This window comes from Rhineura floridana, chromosome 14, assembly GCF_030035675.1.
Source record: "Rhineura floridana isolate rRhiFlo1 chromosome 14, rRhiFlo1.hap2, whole genome shotgun sequence".
NCBI lineage: Eukaryota > Metazoa > Chordata > Lepidosauria > Squamata > Rhineuridae > Rhineura > Rhineura floridana.
Genome location: NC_084493.1, coordinates 30,034,701 through 30,061,996, shown reverse-complemented (window position 1 = coordinate 30,061,996; position 27,296 = coordinate 30,034,701). Strand labels below are relative to the sequence as shown.

At 43.0% G+C, this 27,296-nt stretch overlaps 1 long non-coding RNA gene across 1 annotated transcript; it reads left to right on the top strand.

Annotated features, from left to right (window-relative positions):
- The first annotated feature begins 476 nt into the window (after positions 1–476).
- On the top strand, positions 477–26,866 carry LOC133369954 (uncharacterized). Its single transcript, XR_009759036.1, has 4 exons — positions 477–543; positions 16,292–16,362; positions 18,363–18,485; positions 26,379–26,866. It is a non-coding gene; the product is annotated as an uncharacterized LOC133369954 (long non-coding RNA).
- The last annotated feature ends 430 nt before the right edge of the window (positions 26,867–27,296 follow it).

Here is a 27,296-nt window from a genome sequence, read left to right as displayed (position 1 = left end):
GGTGCTTTTGCTCAGGCAGCAGCTGTTGCTGGTTTAGTGACCTCCCCCTTTAGGCACACTGGGTTTGATCCCTGCTCACCGGCAGAGCTTGGACAAGTTACTTTTTTGAACTACAACTCCCATCAGCCCTAGCCAGCATGGCCACTGGGTTGGGCTGATGGGAGTTGTAGTTCAAAAAAGTAACTTGTCCAAGCTCTGCTCACCAGTTATATGACTGCCTCTTGTTCCTTGGCAGGAGGCCCCTTCCTGCCATGTTGAAATGCCACATGTTGTTACAGAGTTAGTCTTTATATATATATATTTATAACTTTTAAAGATACAAAAGACCTCTTGGAGGCTGGGCCTGGCAACCAAGAGGTCTTCTGTATCTTTAAAAGTTGTGTAGGGGAAAGAAAGAATTCCACCTTGTGGTTTTTCTCATTACAGCATTGCAAGAACACCTGCACTTGGCTGACTTTCTCTTCTCCTAAAGATACAGGATCAGGATCAGGCCATGAACCTGGCAACCCTAGTTCTGGAGCTGCACCGGCATTCTGGGAACAGGTAAGAATAGGTAAAGATTGATTGTCCCTCTGCACACACATGTGCACTGCTTGAAGCCCTGAGCCTCCAATGTTATTACAGATGAAAAGGGGGATATACTTGTAACCCTGGCAAAAGCACATCCCTGGGCTACTTCAGGAGGAAGGGTGGGATATTAATTTAACAAACAAACAAATAATCCAGGATGGCTGCCCAACCCCAACACGTGCAGATTATACAGTTGGCCTCAAATCTATTTGGAGGCCAGCCCTAACTCTAACCAAATACGCAGTGGAGAGGACAGAGGTGGAAGAAGGAAATGCTGTTTTCCATCCCCTCTTCTGACTGCATACAGTCAGGGTTTTAAAGCCCTAAGTAAACATTCGGTCTGAAGGAAGGATGGAAAGTTTGGTCAATTTCAGTTCTCTCCATTTCTCATTTTTTCCAATTTTAAATTCAGTTTTCCACATTTCTGCAGCAATTTGCAATTTTTTTAAAAAAAAATCCTCAGGAAAATTCTCCAGCATTTTAGTGCAAATTTCTCCCAATAAACACATTTTTGGAGGCGGTTTTGACTAATGTGCACATTTCTGCAAGCCGTTTCTCATCATATCATGCATTTTTGTATGCCATTTTCACTCATATATTCATTTTTATGCACACCGTCCCCTAACATAAGCATTTTTGTAAACATTCTTTGGTTGGTGAACTGTATCACAAAATTTGAATAAGCACAAATTTCAATAAATGGCTGAATATCGGTTCTTGAGCTGTTTCAGAAAATGCAGATTTGATAGATTAGGCTTCAAATGTGAACCAAATTGAATTTCTTGCCCATCCCTAGTTGAGAGAGAGGGCAGGCAGTAGCGAGGCAGCCCAGGCAGTTCGGTGTTGATTATGTGGCTTCCCAGTGCTGCTCATTGCTGCTGGTTACCAAGAGGGAGATGGTAAGGGGCGAGGCACTAGGCAGTGGTTTGGTTCTAGTGCTGCTCCATCCAGAGAGAGGAGGACCCTCAAGGGGCCAAACCAGCAAGCAGCAGAAAGCAGAAAATGAGATTTTTTTATTGCAGCCCAATGTGTTTTGGGTGTTGGCACAACCCTTTGTCAAGGGCAATCTGCAAAAGTATATATATAAACACCACTAAAATCAATTACAAAGTGGATTCTAAAATATGAGAAAAACTACATACCTATATCTGCTCAAAGTAAACAACACAACACTCTGCATGATGTTGGCGGAATACAGTACTGAAATTAACAAGGGAAGGACAACCAAAATGAAATGTAATGCAAAATGAACACTGAAAACCTTTCAAAAACTTAAACTGGTTACACATGAACTCAACAGAGAAAATTTAAACAAAGCTATGAACAAAGTAGGATACACCATAACAAAGGAAATGGAAGAGAGGATTACAATAGATGACTTGGAATACCTTGTACAAATAACAAGCTGGTATCTCATCAATGTAACCAATTAAATTCTTAGAAACAGGTGACTTTTAGAAGAAGAAAAATAAAGAGCACACCCACTCAGTTTGTTACATTTGACAAGATACCAGCTTGTTATTTGCACGAGATTGCCCTTGACAAAGGGTTGTACCAACACCCAAAATGCGTTGGTCTGCAATAAAACAATTCTCATTTTTTACTCTGCTCTTGGCTGGTTTGGCACCTGGAAGGTTTCCCTCTCTCTGGCTGGAGCATTTTTGGTTGCTTCCCTCCTTGCTTTTTTGCTTCCACTGCTGCACCTGCACCGGGCAGAGCTCTCTGCTGCCTCATCCCCGTCCCTCTTGGTAACCGGCAGCAAAGCACCGAGCTCTTCATTCTGCCCAGCTACTGCCTTTCCTCTCTCCCAACTGAATGTCAATTTAGGATTTTAAAGCCCTGATTAAATTATGCTGATATTGCCAGCCACTTCTAAAATCTAACCCTTGGAATGTGTGATGAGGGGAGGAAATAAGGGGAAGGGATTCCCAGGACAATTACTCGAGTAGTGAATTTAATCCCCATGGCTCTAGTTCAGTGGAGAACACACATTATACAGGTTTGTCTGCCATTATCCCTTCAGAGATGCTATATTTGAGAGTACGCCCCACTGGACTCAATGGGACGTGCTTATGGGGAAGGAGTTCTGCTTGCATGCATGGAAAGATTTGCTGCTGTGGAACAGGAAAACGTGGAACAGGAAAAAGATTTGGAATTTATGGATTTTAGAAATAAAATCTACTGTTTGGAATTCAATGTTATCTCTGAAGAAATTAATGAAGATATTAGAGATAAAGTTATCTATGGCATGGATAATCTTCTGGACTGGAATGATGTGATGGAGCCTAATATAGAGAAAACCTATGGAATTAACTGCAGCCATGTGACAAGGGAAAAACTTTCAAGAGATGAGCCAGTACATTTTGTAAAAAAGAACAGAGATATGATTTTACTGCAGTATTCCAGCAACCTATTCAGAATGGATGGCAAGAAAATATTTGGGATAGAGGAAATTCCCATTAGACTCTTACTATATGACTATGGTTATGACAGCAAGATTATTACGGAATACTGATAATGGAAGATTGGACACTGAAATTACTGGAGTTAACAAGACTATTGAAGATGGAAGATGGAAGATGGAACTAATAGGGATAATAGAATAATGGCTATTGAAATTATTGAACCTAACAGACTCTGATGAGATGGATTAATCGAAATGTTTATTTTGACTATGGTTATGACAATAAGATTATTATAATTATTAATGAGATGGATTAATCGACATGCTTATCTGGAGAAAAATTGATAGATATATTTCTTAAAGAATTGAAACCTCTCTTTGACTTTTTGTGGAAAGAATAAAGTAATGTTTATGAGATTTGATGATTAAGTAAGATAACTACTGGAGGAAAGTGATTTTATAATATGATTTAAGAGACAGGATTGTTATACATTGTAGACCTATAACTGATTTGATCTGTGACAAATGGGAAGTTAATATTTCTATGGTTATGACAGCAAGATTATTACGGAATACTGATAATGGAAGATTGGACACTGAAATTACTGGACTTAACAAGACTATTGAAGATGGAAGATGGAAGATGGAACTAATAGGGATAATAGAATAATGGCTATTGAAATTATTGAACCTAACAGATTCTGATGAGATGGATTAATCGAAATGTTTATTTTGACTATGGTTATGACAATAAGATTATTATAATTATTAATGAGATGGATTAATCGACATGCTTTTCTGGAGAAAAATTGATAGATATATTTCTTAAAGAATTGAAACCTCTCTTTGACTTTTTGTGGAAAGAATAAAGTAATGTTTATGAGATTTGATGATTAAGTAAGATAACTACTGGAGGAAAGTGATTTTATAATATGATTTAAGAGACAGGATTGTTATACATTGTAGACTTATAACTGATTTGATCTGTGACAAATGGGAAGTCAATATTTTACTTTTTATTTTTTTTTGTCTAACTATTTTTGATTTTGTTTTTTGTCTTTGAATGTTTTATGGTTTTGTTTTGTATGTTTTATGAAAATCTGAATAAAAATTATTGTAAAAAAAAAAAAAGGAAAGATTTGCTGCTGTTCAGCCAGATCCTATGCATGCTTACTTGAAAGGAAGTCCCAGTGAGATAATAGGGGCTCACTTTCTAGTAAGAATGCCTGCCTACATCTCCTTCTTCCCCCCTGCTGTCCAACTGCCCCACCTTTTCACAGCCCCAGATTACTCTAGGTGGTCCAACCTGACCCTGGGCAATCAAGAACTGTCTCAGCCTGATCCAGCTGAAGTCCAGATTGGGTCAATTCACCTTGAGATCTGGGCTTCAACTGGATCTATTGCACAGTTCTAGTAAAGAAGCACTCCTAGCCAATGGGGCTAGGTGATAGCAATCCGCTCCCTGTGGTGTTTGAGCTGTCATGGCTGTCACACACATATTAAGTCATCACTCAATTGATGAAATCATCAAATGATCATCATGTAGGTGTGAACAGCACTTTAATCTCCCACACATTTGGATTTGTAGAGCCACCATCACTACCAAGAGATGTATCTGGGGGACAAAATGGAGGAATAGACAGGTTCTGACAATTAAAGCCTGGACTCTAGAAATGAATCACAGTGATGAATAAGGGTTGTCAATGTCTTTGAGGGACCAGCTGCTGCTCCTGGGCTATCAGCAGTTTGATCTGTTTCCTGAGAGATCCTTTAAAATATGAGACACCAGGGACTGAACCAGCCCTCTGCTGTTGAACTAAGGCACAATACTGGAGTGATTATTCACTACCATATGAAGACAGTAGTGGAGGGTGAGTGAGAGGATTCATGTGGAACCTGTTGTGCCTTCCCATGGGATGGGAAACCTGTGGCCCTCCAGATGTTGCTGGACTCCAGCTTTCATGCGCTCCAGCAAGTGCAACCAGAGCTTGGAAAAGTTACTTTTTTTGAACTACAACTCCCGTCAGCCCTCTCCAGTGGTCATGCTGGCTGGGGCTGATGGGAGTTGTAGTTTAAAAAAGTAACTTTTCCAAGCTCTGAGTGCAACCAAAGAACAGGGATGTCCAACAACAACTTCTGGTGGCCACAGGTTCCCCACCCCAACCTTACCAGCAGATCCAAAAAGGGATGGCTATCTGTCTATATCAGGGACAGCCAATGTGGCTATGTTGTTGGACTGCACCTCCCATCATCCCTGACTGTTGGACATGCAGTGGTAGTCCAACAAGGTCTAGAGGGTAACATGTTCGCTGTTCCCGCTCTGTAGCCAGTCCCTAGGGTTGTGCCTCTCTGTCCCTCTTGGAGCTTTCAAACTGTGAAGATGTCAAAGAAATAGAAGGTAGGCAATCAGTTTGATGAGAACAGAAGAAGACCCTCAAGACTGTGTGATACTTTCCTCTCTCCCCAGTGAGGGCTTTGGGAGTGGAGAGAGCGAAGAGGTAGCTGCAGAGGAGGAATGTAACGTGATTAAAATGTTGCCTTATTTGTCCATTTAGACAAGTACAGTCTACTCTGGTTGGTAGCAGCTCCCGGTGTTCAGGCAGGTACATTGCCCCTTTTTAACTGGAGCTGCCAGGGATAGAGCCCAGGGCCTTCTGAATGCAAAGCATTACAGTTCAAACACTAAGCTATGGAAGCTTCCCCATTTCCAGCGATGGTGATGTCTTGTTCAAGGTCTTGTTATTAACATGGAAAGCCCTGAACAACTCAGGACTAGGTTACATGCAAGACACCCTGCCCCTGTATAGCCCTGTAAGATTACTTAGATCATATGTAGAAATTCTACTGCACTCTGCAGAATATTACAAAGTTGATCCAACACCAGCCATGCTCTGCTATTGTCCATGCATTACAGAATGCCCTCCCCTCTCCAATACGGGAAGCAGCAAACATCAGTTGCTTCAGAGTCTTGTGAAGACATTGCTTTTTGCCCCCACTTTACCTGGACCTTAATATCGGAACCTGTCTTCATTTGTCTGAATTCACTGAATTCTTGTTTTTATTTCTTTTTATATGTTATACTACTGGTTTACTGGTTTTATGTTGTATTTTTGTTCTAATGATTATGGGTTGTATTCAACTAAGTCCAACTCAGAGCGCACCCATTGAAATGAATGAATCTATGTTAATCATGTCCATTAATGTCAATGAGTCTACTGTGAGTAGGACTTGTGTTGAATACCACCCATTGTTTATTGTTTGTATGTTGTACGTTGCTTGGAGATTTTTAAAATATTAAACGGTTTATCCATGGTTTTAAATAAATCAACAACAATAATTGGATAAGTGCAAAGTTCTACACCTAGGAAAAAGAAACTAAGTGCACAGTTATAAGATGGGGGATACTTGGCTCAGCAATATTACATGTGAAAAGGATCTTGGAATTGTTATTGATCACAAGCTGAATATGAGCCAACAGTGCAATGTGGCTGCAAAAAAGTCAAATCCTATCTTAGGCTGCATTAACAGGCTTATAGTTTCCACATTGCATGAAGTACTAGTTCCCCTCTATTCAGCACTGATTAAGCCTCATCTTGAGTACTGCATCCAGTTCTGGACACTGCACTTTAAGAAGGATGTAGACGAATTGGAACAGGTTCAGAGGAGGGCAACAAGGATGATCAGGGTACTGGAAACAACTCCCTATGAGGAGACACTGAAAGAACTGGGCATGTTTAGCTTTGAAAGGAAAAGACTGAGGGGAGATATGGCAGCACTCTTCAAATACTTGAAAGGTTGCCACACAGAGGAGGGCCAGAATCTCTTCTCAATCATCCCAGAGTGCAGGACACAGGATTATGGGCTCAAGTTACAGGAAGCCAGATTTTGGCTGAACATCAGGAAAAACTTCCTGACTGCTAGAACGGTACAACAATGGAACCAATGACCTAGGGAGGTGGTGGACTCTCCAACACTGGGACATTCAAGAGTCAGCTGGATAGCCACCCGTTGGGTCTACTTCAGTGAACCAGCACTTCACAACCCCCTGGACTGGTTGTATATATTTCAATGTCTTTGCTCTGTCAATCCTTTTCAAATGTTTTCATTTCTTTTAAAAGGCTTCATTTTCACGATGATGTGATCATCCCAGAGTGCAGGACATGGAATAATGGGCTCAAGTTGCAGGAAGCCAGATTTTGACTGAAGATCAGGAAAAACTTCCTAACTGTTAGGACAGTACAATAATGGAACCAATGTCCAATTAATGGTGATGGGCTCTCCAACACTGGAGGCATTCAAGAAGCAGCTGGACAGGCATCTGTCGGGTGTGTTTAATTTGGATTCCTGCATTGAGCAGGGGGTTGGACTTGATGGCCTTATAGGCCCCTTCCAATACTATTATTCTATGGTTCTTATCTTCCCTTCATCATGGGGTCTCGGTAGGGTGCGTGTGTGTGTTTCAACAATATAAAAACAAAATATTAAAATCAGTTAAAACAATTTACAATTAGAATTATAGGGTGGGTATTTTTTTAATCCAACCATTCGTCCCATGACCAGTCCACAATCAAGGGATGGCTGGGAAGGACTCTTCTCTCCACTATGGGATTTCACAAGCCTTTAGCTAGCATTTTTAAAGAATGCAGAATGATCAAGGGGATGGAGCGACTCCCTTACGAGGAAAGGTTGCAGCATTTGGGGCTTTTTAGTTTAGAGAAAAGGCGGGTCAGAGGAGACATGATAGAAGTGTATAAAATTATGCATGGCATTGAGAAAGTGGATAGAGAAAAGTTCTTCTCCCTCTCTCATAATACTAGAACTCGTGGACATTCAAAGAAGCTGAATGTTGGAAGATTCAGGACAGACAAAAGGAAGTACTTCTTTACTCAGCGCATAGTCAAACTATGGAATTTGCTCCCACAAGATGCAGTAATGGCCACCAGCTTGGACGGCTTTAAAAGAAGATTAGACAAATTCATGGAGGACAGGGCTATCAATGGCTACTAGCCATGATGGCTGTGCTCTGCCACCCTAGTCAGAGGCAGCATGCTTCTGAAAACCAGTTGCCGGAAGCCTCAGGAGGGGAGAGTGTTCTTGCACTCGGGTCCTGCTTGCAGGCTTCCCCCAGGCACCTGGTTGGCCACTGTGAGAACAGGATGCTGGACTAGATGGGCCACTGGCCTGATCCAGCAGGCTCTTCTTATGTTCTTATGTTCAGTATTGTGTCACATTGGGTGGGTCTACTGGTATCCAAAAATCCTGAACACAAAGCCCTCCAATGTGGCCTTTTTTAGATGCGGAATTCAGCTCAGCTTAGGAAAGGTCCTTCCCCGCTCCACCTTTTGTCTTTGCCTGGGTCCACCAGGAGTTGTTTATCTGCAAGTCCAAATTCAGGCATGGGTGTTGGATTGCTGGACATCCTCTGGCTCCCATTTGGCTCTGTGCAGCTTCCTCCCCTCTGCAATGTGCCAGCATGTATTTATTCTTTCAATTGCTCCTTTGATGGTGGCTAGTTTAACATGCAGAAATAAACACATAGCTCCCCTGATTTATGCCATCACTCCCATTTCATTTTACTTTGTACCCTTCTGCAAATTCAGTACACCTGAGCAAGTTTAAAGGCCATTTCAGCAAAGCGCCAAGCCACACAATTCAATTCTTTTTGACAGGGAACTAAAACACTGGTGATTGGCACACAGATTTCTCTCTCTCTCTCTCTCTCTCTCTCTGTGTGTGTGTCTCAGATTCACACACATCATACATGACTATTAGCACTACAAAGTTTAGTCGATTAATTGGCTAATGCTTTTAAAACTTTTAATTGCCTAAAAAAAGGTGCCCCACAATTAATTGGGTAGCAAATATTAGAATATTTTGGGTTGTATTTGACTGTCCTACTCAGAGTAGACCAATTGAAATTAATGAAACCAAGTCACATCTATTACCTTTAATGGATCTACTCTGAGTAGGACTGAAGGCAGATGAGGTCAGCATCCTGCTGAAGCGAAGAAGGGTCAGGTCTGGTTGGTGCCTGGATGGGAAACCGCCTGGGAACCATATGTAAGCCGCCTTAGGTTTCTATCATGAAAAGAAAGGTGGGGTGTAAATGTAATAAATAAATAAATAAGATAGCAATGAATATCATCCATTCTGAGGGTGATGTCAGCATTAGTCAAAGTAGACCCATTGGAATAAATGGATTTGTCCATTGATTTCAACAGGTCTACAATGAAAAGCCAGTGTGGTGTAGTGTTTAAGGTGTTGGACTACGACCTGGGAGGCCATGGTGTGAATCCCCACACAGCCATGAAGCTCACTGGGTGACCTTGGGCCAGTCACTGCCTCTTAGCCTCAGAGGGAGGCAACGGTAAACCCCCTCTGAATACCCCTTACCATGAAAACCCTACTCATAGGGTCGCCCATAAGTCAGAATTGACTTGAAGGCAGTCCATTTCATTTCACAATGAATTAGGAAGCAAATCATGGCGATTCAGGGAAGGTTCTTACACTTACGAGTTGGCTCAGGCCATTAATAAGGCATCTTGCAGCAGATCAGGGACTCCCTAAGCTTCTGAGTTGCTCTGAGTCCATGTCTGTCCAGAAAAAAATGCATGATCGTTCCCCCACACCCAGGAAATGCTCAGAGCTCCAGAGGGATGGAGAGATGGGGAAATCTTTCATTTTGATGGGCAGGTCTAGCTTTTACTCACAGTGAATTATTTCTCCAGAGCACTCCAATCAGTGATTTGGGGGAGAGATTAAAAAAAAGGCTTGTTTTTTTCACATGGAACTATGCCGTCCTCTATGAAAGTGAAAGGAGAGATCTCCATTGTATCCCCCCAAACCTTGGGGTAAAAGGGTTCTTGCAGGGGCAGCTGACATTTCTCCCATCCCAGCCTTTCCTGGGGAATCTTTCCCATTTTCTAACTCCTCTTTCCCTATGCAAGGCAGTGGAGAGATCGCTCTCTGCCGGGGAGGAGAGGCTCTTTCCCAAAAATGTGTGGTGGGAACAGAAACTCACCACCCACCAATGACCCTTGGGGTAATAGAGTCCTTGCGGGGGTGGGGTGAGTGACATTTCCTCCACAGCAGTCTTTCCTGGGGGTTTGCACTGTTTTCTAACCACCCCCTTCCCCTATGCAAGCTCCAGGGAGAACAGGATGAATCACAAAAATCTGGGGGGGGGGAGATTACAGAAACTGACCCTCCACCAACAACTCTTGGAGTAACAAGTGGAGATGTAAGTGTTGTTGAACCGATTGGGAGCAGTGACCACAGTGCTATTAAATTAAACATACATGTAACTGGCCAATTGCCAAGAAAATCCAACACGGTCACATTTGACTTCAAAAGAGGAAACTTCACAAAAATGAGGGGATTGGTAAAAAGAAAGCTGAAAAACAAAGTCCAGAGGGTCACATCACTCGAAAATGCTTGGAAGTTGTTTAAAAACACTATATTAGAAGCTCAACTGGAGTGCATACCGCAGATCAGAAAAGGTACCGCCAGGGCCAAGAAGATGCCAGCATGGTTAATGAGCCAAGTCAAGGAAGCTCTTAGAGGCAAAAAGCCTTCCTTCAAAAAATGGAAGTCTTGTCCGAATGAAGAAAATAAAAAAGAACACAAACTCTGGCAAAAGAAATGCAAGAAGACAATAAGGGATGCTAAAAAAGAATTTGAGGAGCACATTGCTAAGAACATAAAAACCAACAACAAAAAATTCTATAAATACATTCAAAGCAGGAGACCATCTAGGGAGACAATTGGACCCTTGGATGATAAGGGAGTCAAAGGTGTACTAAAGAACGATAAGGAGATTGCAGAGAAGCTAAATGAATTCTTCGCATCTGTCTTCACAGTGGAAGATATAGGGCAGATCCCTGAACCTGAACTAACATTTGCAGGAAGGGATTCTGAGGAACTGAGACAAATAGTGGTAACGAGAGAGAAAGTTCTAAGCTTAATGGACAATATAAAAACTGACAAATCACCGGGCCCGGATGGCATCCACCCGAGAGTTCTCAAAGAACTCAAATGTGAAATTGCTGATCTGCTAACTAAAATATGTAACTTGTCCCTTGGGTCCTCCTCCGTGCCTGAGGACTGGAAAGTGGCAAATGTAACGCCAATCTTCAAAAAGGGATCCAGAGGGGATCCCGGAAATTACAGGCCAGTTAGCTTAACTTCTGTCCCTGGAAAACTGGTAGAAAGTATTATTAAAGCTAGATTAACTAAGCACATAGAAGAACAAGCCTTGCTGAAGCAGAGCCAGCATGGCTTCTGCAAGGGAAAGTCCTGTCTCAGTAACCTATTAGAATTCTTTGAGAGTGTCAACAAGTATATAGATAGAGGTGATCCAGTGGACATAGTGTACTTAGACTTTCAAAAAGCGTTTGACAAGGTACCTCACCAAAGGCTTCTGAGGAAGCTTAGCAGTCATGGAATAAGAGGAGAGGTCCTCTTGTGGATAAGGAATTGGTTAAGAAGCAGAAAGCAGAGAGTAGGAATAAACGGACAGTTCTCCCAATGGAGGGCTGTAGAAAGTGGAGTCCCTCAAGGATCGGTATTGGGACCTGTACTTTTCAACTTGTTCATTAATGACCTAGAATTAGGAGTGAGCAGTGAAGTGGCCAAGTTTGCTGATGACACTAAATTGTTCAGGGTTGTTAAAACAAAAAGGGATTGCGAAGAGCTCCAAAAAGACCTCTCCAAACTGAGTGAATGGGTGGAAAAATGGCAAATGCAATTCAATATAAACAAGTGTAAAATTATGCATATTGGAGCAAAAAATCTTAATTTCACATATACGCTCATGGGGTCTGAACTGGCGGTGACCGACCAGGAGAGAGACCTCGGGGTTGTAGTGGACAGCACAATGAAAATGTCGACCCAGTGTGCGGCAGCTGTGAAAAAGGCAAATTCCATGCTAGCGATAATTAGGAAAGGTATTGAAAATAAAACAGCCGATATCATAATGCCGTTGTATAAATCTATGGTGCGGCCGCATTTGGAATACTGTGTACAGTTCTGGTCGCCTCATCTCAAAAAGGATATTATAGAGTTGGAAAAGGTTCAGAAGAGGGCAACCAGAATGATCAAGGGGATGGAGCGACTCCCTTACGAGGAAAGGTTGCAGCATTTGGGGCTTTTTAGTTTAGAGAAAAGGCGGGTCAGAGGAGACATGATAGAAGTGTATAAAATTATGCATGGCATTGAGAAAGTGGATAGAGAAAAGTTCTTCTCCCTCTCTCATAATACTAGAACTCGTGGACATTCAAAGAAGCTGAATGTTGGAAGATTCAGGACAGACAAAAGGAAGTACTTCTTTACTCAGCGCATAGTTAAACTATGGAATTTGCTCCCACAAGATGCAGTAATGGCCACCAGCTTGGACGGCTTTAAAAGAAGATTAGACAAATTCATGGAGGACAGGGCTATCAATGGCTACTAGCCATGATGGCTGTGCTGTGCCACCCTAGTCAGAGGCAGCATGCTTCTGAAAACCAGTTGCCGGAAGCCTCAGGAGGGGAGAGTGTTCTTGCACACGGGTCCTGCTTGCGGGCTTCCCCCAGGCACCTGGTTGGCCACTGTGAGAACAGGATGCTGGACTAGATGGGCCACTGGCCTGATCCAGCAGGCTCTTCTTATGTTCTTAACAGGGTCCTTGTGGGGGGTACGATTTACCCAACTAGTCTTACCTGGGGATTTGTGCCATTTCCCTCCATCCCTTCCTCTATACAGTTTAATGGAGAAATCAGTCTCTCCCAGAGAGAACACACTGAACCCTAAAAAGAAAAAAGAAACCTGCATGTTGGACGGCAGCTCGCCCACTCCAATGACAGGATAATGAGGTCCTTGCCAGTGTGTATGAGAGATATTTTCCCAACACCAGCCTTCCTTGGGGATCCATGGTCTTTTTTTTAACCAACCCCTAGGTATTGTGCCAGAGAGCCAGTGTGGTGTAGTGGTTAAGGTGCTGTAATACGACCTGGGAGACCAGGGTTCGAATCCCCACACAGCCATGAAGCTCACTGGGTGACCTTGAGCCAGTCACTGCCTCTTAGCCTCAGAGGGAGGCAATGGTAAGCCCCCTCTGAATACCGCTTACCATGAAAACTCTATTCATAGGGTCACCATACGTCGGGATCGATGAAGGCAGTCCATTTCATTTTTTCAGGTATTGTGCCCAACACAAAATGATAAAGTCTGTCCTTGCAGGAGAACCACTGCAGCTATGAGACCTATCATTGTTGGGCCTCATTCTCTCACAAGGGGCGGGAGAGTGTGCAAACTGAACCCAGTTCTAACAGGAAATGAAAAAGTTATAAATTTTCCTTTGTTTTGAAAATCAAATTTATTGGTGTCTTGCATGAATAACCTTGGATGTATCTCCCTGCAATTGATTTACTGCAGAGGGGTTGCTATGCCTGCAAATTTCATCCATTTCTGTGAAGAGAAAAAAAATCTCCATTATACAGTAGGGCCCCGCTTACCGGCGCTTCGCTTACTGGCGTTCCCCATTTTAAAGCCGCTTTTGCTACTTTTGCGGCGTTTTGCGGCATTTTCGTGCGACGCGCCCCATTATACTCAATGGAGTTCCGCTTTACGGCAATTTCCACTTTACGGTGGGGGTCCGGAATGGAATCTGCTGTATAAGCGGGGCCCGCCTGTAGTTAAAGGGGAAAAGCAGAGCTTCATCTTTAACAGATCTAATTCAGTCCCATATGAGTCAAATTGGAAAGATATGGAGAAGCTTTGAAAGAGGGTGGGCTGCTTCCCAATACTGATTGGGATACTGATACAAGTTAAATCAACTATGTATTTTGGAAAGTTGTTCATCTGTCTGTCCATCTGTTTTCTATGCAATCAGATGCCTCTTGAGATATCATCACGAAACCTGGCATGACATTCCTGCAATGGAGGATCCAGTTTTGGTCTATGTTTGGATACCATTGGACACCATTTTGAAACAAGATGGTGGACTGAAAGGTTCACAACTGCACTGGTTTAGACACCTCTAAAGATAATGTTGTCCAATTTGGAGTGATGATTCCTGAGATCCAGGAGGGTTTTTTGATCTCTGTTTTCAATGAAGATGATAGTCTGAACCTTTCAAAACTTCACCGATTTTAACCAAATTTGTCAGGGAATGAATAGGGCTGTGCACCAAATTTGGCCAAATCCCAGCGGAATCAGGCCAATTCAGATGAATTGAGCCTTTAATTGGGTCAGGTCAAGACAGCCCCGGATTGCCCTGGGTCAAGCTTCCTGGAGAAGAAGAGGAAGGCAGCCTCTTCAAAGAGCAGCCCAGACCTGTTAACAAGGGCTTGCAAACACTTGAGAATGCTCTGGGGAAGCAGATCCCAGGAGGATTGAAAAGGGGGTTGCTAAAGTCCCAAGGCAAGAAGAGGAGGCATAATCTTGGGATGGGGGGGTCGATAGGAAGAGTGAAGACCCAGCTACTGCCCTCATGTTGGGCCAGCCATGGGGGTTGCTTGGTCTCTTGCCATCTGTTATGGCCAGCATGATGATGGCAATGGATGGTACAGGAGTCCGTTTGGGGAGCAGCTCAAGGGCCAGCTGAAGTGGCCACTTTCCGTAAGGAAGTGGCAGCGGCAGCAGAAATGGCAGCTGGGTAAGGAGCAGCCAAGGAGTGGGAAGAAGTGTCTTTATCTGCAAGGATGGCTGGGGCCTGAAGCACACTGACCTGTGCCTTTTGGGGCTTATGATATGGGGAGAAGGAGAGAGGGGAGGGCAAGCAGCCCTGGTGCAGCAGCCAATCAGATGCAGTAGCAGAGCAAGAGCCCCCTCTGCCAAGGGTGCAATTCTGCTGGGTGCAGGGGTCTGCTTGGCCAGTATGTTCCCCACAGGGAATGCAGTGGGGAAGCAGCACCCAGCAGGACTGAACCCTCTTGGTCTCTACAGTGTAGTGGGGAGGGGGAAGGGGAGGAGGAGACACAGTGTCTCCTTCCCAACTGTATAGGGTTTTAAAAGCCCTAATTAAACTTTAACACCCCCCATTGATTCAAGGTTGGATCTACATTGGGTGTTTCTTGGGTTGACCCAGGTCAGGGCTGATCCAGAGCCCCAGGCTGGGTCTCTCTGTGTGTGTGTCCTAGAAACTAACAAATTACATTAGCCATTTATAAATCTCATTATGTTTTATTTTCTTAGAATTCCTGGGCAACGCCGGGTACTGTCTGCTAGTCTTGTTATACTTGGAGCTGGTGTGAGCCTTCTGGGCCACCTACTCCATCCCCTGGTTCGATGCAGGAAACACAGAGCTAGAACATTCCTGACAGACAGCTCTGATTATCCTCTGCACGACGAATTTCAGTGTGTGAGAGAGCCCACTACCTCTCTCAGCAATTGGTTCCCTTGGTGAACAGCTCTTACCTTCAAGAGGTTTCTCAAAATGCTCAATCAAAATCTACTCTCCTGTAACTCAAGTCCATTAGATCTAGTCTTGCCCTCTCAATCGGCAGAAGGGAGCAAGCCTCTTCTACATGACAGCCCTTCAGATATTTGACAAGTGCTATCATATGCTCCCTGTCTTCTTTTGTCCAGATGAAATGCACCTTCTCTTATAGGATTGGGTTCCCACAACTTCCACCTTCTTCAGGTGCTCTGATGTGTATTCAAGGATACTGTGTTCAAGGTGGCAGTTATGGAACATTGAGGATGGAATGGTGTAAGACATTGAGGATGGTGTAGTGGAATATTGAGAATGGTGTAGTGGATAGAGGGTTGGACTAGGACTTGGGAGGCCAGGGTTCAAATCCCCATTCAGCAATGAAACTCACTGGGTGACCTTGGGCCTGTCTCTCAACCTAACCTACCTCACAGGGTTATTGTGAGGATAAAATCGGGAGGGGGAGAACTGTTTGTACCCCACTTTGAACTCCTTGGAGGAAAAATGGGATATAAATGGAATAATAAAACAAAAATAAATAAATATTCAGAAGTATAGCATTTACTGTAGCTGAGTGATGTCAGGTTTTTTAAAGTGCTTATATCTAGGAGATTTCTCTTGTTTCCAATGTTCTGAGATCAGATTGCGCCTCTGTTGCAAAAATTGATAAATCAGACAGGCTGTGATTATCTGAATGGAAGTGTTTTGCAATGGTTTTTCCCATTTCTTTGTCAAGATTGTGGGCTGATTGTTTCTAGAATGAATGAGTAGGTGTTTTTACCTATGTATTGAACATAGCATTCTGGGTGTTGGCATTTAATGATGTAAAGTTCATTGCAGGATCTGCAAGTAATGTTTCTCTCTCTAAGTAAATTCTCTCTCTCTCTCTCTCTGATATATTGCAGATTATAAACACCATCTTAAGAGAGACATTCTCCTTTCTCTCACACATAGGAGGAGTGCCTCTTTGGAGATGGTATGTGTTGTGACCACAGATGGGTGAAACCAAATATGTTGATTTATCTCAGTTTCTCATTTTGCCAGTCTTAAGTTTGCCTCTCTACATTTCCACATCAGTTTGCAATTTATTTATTTTTTAACCTCATGAAAATTCACCAGCATTTTAGTGCAAAATTTCTCCTATTATACACATTTTTGTACGCAGTTTCCCCTAATGCACACATTCTGTAAAGCAATTTCCCCTGTGTTTTTCACTGATGTACACATTAATATGCACATTTTACCCTAGTAGATGCATTTTTCTACACATTTACTTGGCTGGAGAACTGCATTGCAAACTTTGGAGAAGTGCGGACTTTGAAGGATGGCTGTGTTTTGGTCTGCATATTGGTGTAGTGGTTAAGGTGTTGGACTACGACCTGGGAGACCAGGGTTTGAATCCTCACACAGCCATGAAGCTCGCTGGGTGACCTTGGGCCAGTCACTGCCTCTCAGCCTCATGAAAACCCTATTCATAGGGTCGCCATAAGTCGGAATTGACTTGAAGGCAGTACACACACACACACAAATTGGTTTGGAAAGTGAATTTGGCAAGTTCGCATTTAAATGCAAATTGAATCAGATCTTCATCATTCTGAGCTGTGACAAAGGCATTCCTCATCCAGAAACAAAAGAAGGGTGCTTCCTGATTCAGGAATATTGCTTTTACCCATATGCAAATTCAGTCAAATAGACCCATCCATTCAAATGAATACAGATTAATTGATTAACATGTCTTCCCTTGAGCCACAGCCCCAATTCATTAATGGGTAGTGCAGAACCCTTTCACCAGCTCATCTCCCAAACGATTTAGGCTTTTTCAGCATTTAACAGGAGAAGGCTAAGGAGAGATGTGACAGCTGCCTCACATTTCTGGAGGGGTGTCACACAGAAGATGGAGCAGACTTTGTCCCCATTGCTCCAGAGAGCAGGTCTAGAAACTATAAATAGAAATAGCAGGAAATAGCAGGGAATCTGATTAGGAAAAACTTCCTAAAGGCAAGAGTAGTTTGGCAGTGGGACTGACCGACTTGGGAGACAGTGGGTCCCAGTGGTGGCTGGTGATTCCATGTCAGTGGGGCACTGGAATCCACTCTGGGTTTGAGTCCAAACTTTTAAGGAGCTGTCCAAGGTGCTTCAGCTTCTTGACAGTTCTGAATAAAACTCAGAGCAGATTCCAGTGCCCCACTGACATGGAGCCATCAGCTGCCACTGGTGGGTTGTCTTTTGCTGCTGGTAGTTACACAGATGCTGGACTGCCATAGGTCAGGAATGCTACAGTTGTTATATCCTGCATTGAGCAGGAGGTTGAACTAGATGACCACCAAGGTCCCTTCCAGCTTTATGATTCTACATATTTTCAAGCCTGAGGAGGATGGGTGAATACCTTGGGTGTTACACATTAGACCTCACTCCAATCGCTACACCTGAGAGCTAAATAAGGCCTCATCTGCACTATACATTTAAAGCACTATTATATCACTTAAACACTTATGGCTTTCCCTGAAAAATCCTGGAAACTGTCGCTTGTTAAGGGTTCTGAGAGTTGTTAGGAGACCGCTGTTCCTCTCACAGAGCTACAATTCCCAGAGTTCCCTGCAAAGAGGGATCATTGTTAAACTACTCTGGGAACTGTAGTTCTGTGAAGGGAATAAGAGTCTCCTAACAATTCTCAGCACCAAACAATCAACTACAGTTTCCAGGATTCTTTGGGGGGAAGCCATGACTATCCTTGTGCTTGAAATGTAAGGGGCAGATGTGGTTTATGACTCTGCCTTCTGAATGATTATCTGTATAGTCTTTTCAGTTCTTCTTTCCATAGTTGTCTCCTTAATTTAATTTCAAGTTGTTTTCATTCCTGTTTTCATCAGTTTTTTTTAAAAGACTCTTGTTGCAGTGCACATGGCCGTCAGCAATTCTGGAGCTGAAAACCTTGGAACAGCACAGAGGCAATCATTAATTTTCAGATCTCTTTAGCTATTTTAGGCCCGGACAAGACAAGACAGAAGAGTGGATAACTCATCCGTCTGAAATTTATTATCTGAAATACAGAAACAACCTGCCCTGGTACTCCAGCATGGAGGCCTATCCAATTATCTGGTGAGTTTCAGATGAGGAGAGAGGGACAGACAAAGAGGAAGAGAGACAGAGGAAACACCTGATGTCCAAAATCAAAAGGGGATGGTAATGCAAAGACCACCATCCCCCAGGGGTATTTTCTTTAAAAAATGGCACCTGTGTTTTAATTGCAAGAAGCAAAATAAATAAACAGTCCAATTCCAAACATAGCTTCCTTGTTCTTCCTTCCTCCTCTCCCCCAAATTCTTAGTTTTCTTCCTGTTCAGGCTTCACTGGTGAATTTTGCTTTCCTCAGAGGGACCCATCTGTCTTCCAGCAGATTAGAAAGTTGTCACTTGGTCGACAGAATCATTTATCATGGTGGTAGGAGAAATTAGCGAAAGGCAGGCGTGGAGTGCATGCAACAGAATTTGGGGCCTCATTCCAACAATTTGCTAGAAAGATTTAAGGGACAATTCCTCCCCATTCCCCGTCTCCCCACACAAACACTTTACTGTTCCCAGACCACTTAGAGAGCTGAGCTGGTGGAAGGTCATTAATATTTTGCTTGTCATTCTGTTGTGACAAGAGATCCCATTTGGGAACAAGGAAAGTGGTAAGGAATCTGTTCACCTGACAGAGTTGGGGAAAGGCTGTCTTCTCAAATGAAAGATGGTATAAGGAAAAGCAGCACCTGGCTCTACCTTGAGCTGCACGACCAGACTCAAAGGAGGGATTCAGTCTACATTTCCATTACCCTATCCTCAAGCTATGGGTTTTGGTGGAAAATCCATTAGCAGAGACACGACTTCCCTTCTTGTGGTGCCTCTTGTCAAACTTTAACTCTCTCAAGTTGTTCAGTTGAAAATAGACTGCAAATCATGAGTGAGAAACCTTAGGCCCAGGGCCAAATGCTGCCCTCCAAGACTCTCCTAATATTTCTCCCAACATAAGTATATTCTATATGCAATTTTGCCTAGTAAACACATTTTTGGAAAGCAACTTCCCCCTAATATAATGCATTTTAATGTTATTTTCATAAATATATGCACACTTTGCCACAATATATGCATTTTTGTACACGTCACATGGCTGGAGGACGCAGTGCAAAATTTGGAGAAGTGCAAATTTCAAAGGATGGCTATGTTTTGGTTCCTGCATTGTTTCGGAAAGTGAGGATTAGGCAAGTTCACCTTTAAATGAGAACTGAATTGAATTTCTCCCCCATCACCATTAGCAGTGGCAATAGCTTCTTTTTTTTTGTCTGTTGCAACAATGGATGGCAACAGATCCTGTATTGGGATCCTGACTGCTGTTCTGGTCCTCCATAATGCTCTGGACCTAGCATTATTCTGGGGTTGGTTGTGGTAGAGAAATGACAGCCCTAACCAAAATAAAATAAAATGGGGAACGATATTTAGAGAAGATTCTGTGAAGTAGCCTTCTCTGGGAGAAAAAGAAAAATCTCTTCACATTTTCCCAGAAAAAAAAATCCTTTAGAGAAATTTTGGCTCAGTTCTGTTACCAAGCTATTTTTGTTATTCCTTGCAGGAAAGATGTTTCTGTTGTCTGTGTCTGCACTAGTACAAATCCATGAATTTGATATAGATTGGATCTACAACAAACCCACATAGTCTGAACTGTGCCATGGGTCAGCAGTAGCAGCAAACTCAGTGCATGCAGCAGACCCATGGAAGATTATTCTTATTTATAAAAATATATACTTGATGTATATAGCTCCATCAGGGTGCATGATGCTTTGCAGGATGCAAGAGGACAAGTCCCTGCCCAGAAGAGCTTACAGTCTAAAATTCAACACAGAGAAAGCAACAGAAAAAAGTAAAGGCAGTGATGAACAAGGAAGCCGTATGCAATTGTTTTGGTTGCACATGTTGAGTCTCTTGGTCGCAAGTTTAGTTGCAGTAGGCCACAAAAAGAAGTTCTATGGTTTTACACAGCTGGCTGGAATGAGAATGCAGATAAGCAAAGCTAGAAATTGATGGGAATCATTCATAACAAGGAAGGAATATGAGCTTAAGTGAAGTAAAGTATGTTATGTTTGTGTGTATTTTGCAGGTGATGCAAAATGCTTCCCCCTATAGCACAGTGGGGAGGAGAGCCTGGCTGGGAGTCCAGAGTCTGTGAGTTCAAATCCCCACTCGTGTCTCCTGGGTGTCAAGGGCTAGCTAAAGATCACCCCACAGTGAGTGGCTCAGGGGTTACGTGCCCTGCCACCTGTGCAGCCGTGGGCAAGCTCCATAGTCCTAAGGAGCCCAGTTGCCCCCCAGCTGGCAGTTGCGGATAAGGAAGGGGCTGGCTTGTGCAGCTGTGGCAAGCTGAGCAGGCCCTAGCCAGCTGGGGAGGACTAGTCGGAGGCAACGGTAAACCCCTCTGAATACCATTTACTATGAAAACCCTATTCATAGGGTCGCCATAAGCCGGGATCAACTTGAAGGCAGTCCATTTTTTCAATTACTGGACCATAGAACTAGACATGACCGTGATATTATATCACTTTTAAAAGAATTGCACTGGTTTCCTGTCGGCTGCCACCTACCAGGCCCAGTTTAAAGTGCTTACTTGGGTGCATAAAGCCCTAGATAGTTTGGGGCCTGGCTATTTGAAGGGAGCACCTCTCCCTATACATGCCTGACTGTGTGTTGGGATCTGCCAGAGAGCCTCTGCTGATAGTTCCACCTTTAACTGCTGCTTGTGCCACAGTGATTTAAACAGGGACTTCTTGGTCATGGCTCCTGCAGTGTAGCTTTCCCACTCAGCAGAGATAGGCATGTTCCCCTCATGGATTCAACCTCACCTTTTCAGGCTCATAATATAGTCAAATTGTTGCTCTTGATTGTGTGTTAGGCTGCTGGTGGTTATTCTTACACTGCTATTGTTTTATGGTTTCATTGCTAATATTTTATTTTGTATTTTAATGTAAACTACAATTCCCTGAAAATGTCACTTGAAGGCCAGTTTAGAAATGCTGTATATATATAGATAAATATTATGTTTTATTGAGTATACAGTTTTGTAAATGTGACTACAAATGTCTGTCTACAAAATTCTCAATAAAAAGTGTTTAGGAAGAAAAGGTATTGTACGTTGGCCTGAAGGCCAATTTTGGTGAAATTAAAATGCTTAAATATTAAATAAATATAGAAACATAGGAAGCTGCTGTTCAAGGGGGTGGAGCAACTCCCTTATGAGGAAAGACTGCAGGATTTGGGCATTTTTTACTTTAAAGGCCAGTAAGAGAAGAGGCAACATGTGAAGCCTCTAAAATTATTCATCGGATAGAGAAAGTAGATAGAGATATTTTTTTTCTCCCTCACTTCTAACGCTAGAACTTGTGGACATCCAAAGTAGCTGAATGCTGAAAGATTCAGGACAGACAAAAGAAAGCACTTCAGACAATTGAAGTATGGAATTCTCTCCCACAAGAGACAGTGATGGCCATCAACCTGGATGGTTTTAAAAGAGGATTAGACAAATTCATGGAGGAAAAGGCTTATCAATGGCTGCTAGCCCTGATGGCTGTGCTCTATCTCCATTGTTGGAGGCAGTATGCTTCTGAATACCAGTTGCTGGAAACCTCAAGGGGGGGGAGGGTAGAGAGTCTCTTGTGCTTTGCTCCTGCTTGTGGGCTTCCCATTGGCATCTCGTTGGCCACTGAGGGAACAGGATGCTGGACTAGATGTGTCATTGGCTTGATCCATCAGGCTCTTCTTATGTTCTTATGGTGAGGATTGAACCTGGGACCTTCTGCATGCAAGGCAGATGCTCTACCACTGAGCCATAGCCCTTCCCCAGAACCAAAGACACGTTCATTCTGGATATATGTAGCACTCTTGCTACATGCTTTCCCTCCTCCTCAGAATTCCAACATGAGAACAGAGTCCTAATAATGCCCACGCCCCAGCGATGGGAAAGATCTGCAATGTAAGCACTGAACTAACCCAGCAGCCTGCACGCTGAGATAACAATTATCTTATTAGCCGCAATAAGAACAATATTAAAAGTGTCACTCAGAATGGCAGCTCCTTCACCCCAGAGGGGTGGTGAGGTCATGCTGATCCTCCCCTCCCTGTTTCCTCATGGAGAAGGCCTACCATTTCAGCCCTGCCAGTACTTGATGAGCCGTTGGGGAAACCTGTCAGCTGGTGACGGGGCACTGAGCCGTTTTCTGGCACCAAGGACAGCAACAAAAATCTCCTCTCCTGTATGTTTTGTCTCAGCTTGTCACTGTTAATGCTCGGCTTCATAAAGAAGGATGCACCACATAACAGGATGCACGAAGGCAGGATCAGCTCCAGGTTTGAGACGGTGTAGAAACACAGCTTGAAAAGCACTACATTAGGGGCTGTAACATTTGAGCCTCCTTACAAGGCTTTAAATGGGCCAACCCTCTGTCTGGAAACCTCCCCTGAGCTGCTTCCTTCCTTGCATCCCCTCCCCCTTTCTGGCACTGCTCTTTATCCAGGGTGTGGAGTTTTGGAATTGTACACATTCAGAACATTCTTTCTTCCCAAACATTATTTGGTTATATGATTAAGCAGGAAACTAGGCTCTTAATAGACAAGTGGGTCTATTCTCTTCTGCTAGGCATGCTGGGGAACAGCCTTGCCTTGCCTTGCCTGGGAGAGACATCTACAATTCTTAAAGGGCTTGTAGCTGAACGCTCCTGCCTGGCTGTGGAGGAGGAGGAGCTCCATGGGAGTCAGGAGAGACATGTCCTCAGGCCAAGATGGTGTAGAAGGGGGTATCAAGGGCTCCCTCCACCCCGAGTGGAATAATGTGCAAATCATTTGCATCTGGCTTCTCCTTGGAGTGAGACTGGGACCTGAGTGGAGGTTAGGGATGTGCTAGAATGCCGCCCAGTTCGTATTTGCACTGAATTTTCCATTAGTTTGCTTATACGCTACTGTTGCAGATTGGATTTTTATGTAGTGATTTTCTGCACTTATTTTTGGAAATGGATTAAAAAAAATTCTGCACCTAAGATATTGATATTATTATCAATATTTTTGAAATTTCCTTCAATTTGTTGACATTTCCTTTATTGGTTTCCTTTAAAAATACCATATTTCCTAAAAAAAATCAATATCAATATGAATACATTTTTGCTGAGGGACAAAACTGGATTGGTAAAAAGCAGATGCTTGTGGACAAAGTATGAACTCGAATTGATAGCAGCCTGTTAGGTCGATGGAATGCTTTTGAACTGGCAGTGGCCAACAGATACCATCCCAAGTGGAGATACCTGAGCGGGACATGGAGCAAACTGTTGCAATGTGGATCACTTCCTGTTTGGGGTTCTTTCCACTCCACTTCATTCCTAGCCAGTTTTCTACCCCCCACCCCCCAGTCAGCCAGCATTCTTTGGCCACTGAGCATGCTCAGTCTTCAGCAAGCTGCCCTGGGAAACACAGCCTCCTACTTAAAAGTGTTTTCTAGGAGGCTAGTCCCTTAGGGCAAATGGAACACTGCCCTACCACCCTCTGTCTGCTCTCAGGCAACCTCCACCTGTCTGCCTTCTTATATACAATTAGTCCAGGAAGTGGCCCTGGCTGTCACCTTCCTCATCTATTCTCAGTGATGCCCTTATAGAACTCAGCAGGGAGGAGGACAGGGACAAAATTAGAATTAGTTGGCTCTATCTTTCCCTCTGATTGACTCAGGCTCTGGTAACTGTTTGGGCTACCTGCATTCCGCCTCACCAGTCCTAATGGGCAGCAGCCACCATGGCTAAAGATGTGCATTTCTCCAAATCTTGTTGTTCCTTCTGATGCCTCCCTCTTGTGTGTAGGTAGTGCAATTGTGGCATAATAAACATCGGCACTCACAGCCTGAATGTTGGAAATAGATGGGATGATGCTCCAGTCACAGGTGACAAACAATTATTAAACATGCCGAGGAAAAGTTTTAAAACACATGAAGTGAGGGAATGTGTTTTAAGAGAAATGTGTAAATTTATTATCTGAAATTAAATTCATCTCATTAGTGAGGCTGGTAAATGGATTAGCAGAGAAAATTTAAAAGATGTCTTGAAGAAATTGGCACCCATATTACAGATGCCTATTAAATACCAAAAGCGATTACCACTGTGAAATTCCTTACTTCTGTTCTACACACACACACACACATACATTAAAAAGCCTTTTTGAAATATTTAACTGAGAAACAAAAGATGTTGTATTCATGAAAATAATAGTGTTTAGTAATTAGAACACAGATTTTTCTGAGATCAATGAATGGCTTTAGATGAATGTGTACCTGTGGTTTGGACACAGTGCTGCTCCATTCACTATCAGTTGTGATAGTTAAGGCTGCTCATATCACAACATCATGAAAATAAAGCCTTTTAAAAGAAATGAAAACATTTGAAATGGATTGACAAAGCAATGACATTGATGTATATACAACCAGTCCAGGGGGTTGTGAAGTGCTGGTTCACTGAAGTAGACCCAACGGGTGGCTTTCCAGCTGACTCTTGAATGTCCCAGCGTTGGAGAGTCCACCACCTCCCTAGGTCATTGGTTCCATTGTTGTACCGTTCTAACAGTCAGGAAGTTTTTCCCGATGTTCAGCCAAAATCTGGCTTCCTGTAACTTGAGCCCATAATCCTGTGTCCTGCACTCTGGGATGATTGAGAAGAGATTCTGGCCCTCCTCTGTGTGGCAACCTTTCAAGTACTTGAATAGTGCTACCATATCTCCCCTCAGTCTTCTTCTCCAGGCTAAACATGCCCAGTTCTTTCAGTCTCTCCTCATAGGGCTTTGTTTCCAGTACCCTGATCATCCTTGTTGCTCTTCTCTGAACCTATTCCAGTTTGTCTGCATCCTTCTTAACGTGCAGCTAACAAGTGGGATCTGCAACAAAATATTGCAGGGTGGAGTGCTCCTGTCCATTGTGCCAGCCAGCCAGCCAGCCATGTCCTCTTTCAGGATACTTCATTCAGTTCCCCCCCAGTTCTATTCCCTCTCACCTTGCAGTCAGTCAGCATTCCATTCCCACTGAGCATGCTCAGTACTAATTGGGTGGTTTGGGGTTCCCTAAAAGATTGTTTATGTACCAATAAGGACATATACTGCAAACCTTGGGGTTCCAACAACCCTGCTGCTCCCTCTCAGCTGTGTATGGTTGGTATCGTTTTGGCCATATAAGGACTCCCACTTGGAGAATTTACATCCCCATTACCAATGACAAGGAAGCTTCTAATCATTTGCTGTGCTTGGAATGAACTAGTTCAGTTTAACGAAGTTCACTGAATTATTTCAAAAGTCTGAATTGCATCAGAAAGTCATTCTCATAATGACTAGGTGAAAGGAATATGAATTAAGTTTGTTTTGGGGGAGAACTTTGGATAATTTCTAGTTCAGCTTCAAGTTCATTCTTTTACATGTAGCCTTTAAGCTTAAAGATAATTGTTGGGGAAAATAAATTAAAACAGTTCACATGTTTTGATATTTTCTTAGTCTTCTTAAGTATATTTTATACTTCAGCATAGCAGCATGTAACATTTTGAATATTGAGAAAAATTTGTCAAGGAACATTTGAATGAACTTGAATTCAACTGTGAACTGAAGTAAACAGAACGAGTCCCTTTTGTAAAGGGACAATTGTGAACTGGAATTAGTTCTTTTTGACATCTTGAACTTGAACTGGGTCCTTTTAAAATGAGCTTTGCAGGCTCTGACCATTAGTCATGCTGGCTGCAATCAATGGCAGGTGTGCAATGACATCTGGAGGACAACAGCTTTCCCATGCCTGGTATATCCAATTATAATTATCTCCAGAATTCTGAAACATCTGAATCTAATTATTTTCCATGTACAATGTAAGCATTTTAAGCTGGTAAATACAGATTTGAATTGGGGGGGGGGGAGAAGGAAATCTAAACTTTAAAATTATGTATGTCTGCTTACCTTCCAGCAGCCATCAGGAGTGTGCCAGGTTAAAAATCCAAAAGTAAATAAACAGGATTGATCTGCCTGACACTAAAAAAAGCAATTTGAAGATTTACAGAGACTGAATTTACACAGTATCTCCAAGGAAGAAAGAAGCAGTACTCACTCCTGCCTTCTGGTGGTTAATTCTTCAAAACCAAGGGAACCCCACAAGCCTTAATGATGTAGCTAATTCCACGTCATTATACAGATGCATCAAATTTAATGACTGCACAGATAAAACCAATTTTCCGTTGCAAGGATATGTGAACTGACTGCTTGTCCCACCAACAACTCCAAGTTAATCTCCCCCGCACTTCTAATAAGTTTGATTTTGTCAAGAAGGGGCATGACTGGCGGTCATGAAATCAATGATATTATTTTGAAAACACAACTGCAGAACAGACCCTGAAGCAAGAAAAGAGGCTTCAAGGCACAACACAAAAGGCAATTTCCCATCATGCCTGGAAAAGAAATCAGCTCCAACAATTGTCCATTAAAAAGGCTTTTTTAAAAACACAGTGTCAGTCCATTTCTAACTACGTGCCTAGTTCAATACAATTATTTCAATAGTTTTATGATCCTCATTTGTTTAAACAGCAGGAGGTTCAAGGGACAGCTGTTTACAGTTTCCTTTCAAGGAGAGAGTACTGGAGACCCAAGGCACTTTTGTAATTTGTGTTTCTTTACAAGCAGTGGCTGCTAGTGGCTCCATGTGAGTGGAGGAGTGGAATCCACTCTGGGTTTTAGTCCAAACTTTCGAGGAGCTGTCCAAGGTAATGAAAACTAAGTAGGTTCAGCATCTTGGACAGCTCCTTGAAAGTTCTGACTAAAACCCAGAGTGGATTCCACTCCCCCACTCACATGGAGCCACCAGCTGCCACTGTTTACAAGTATGAAGCAT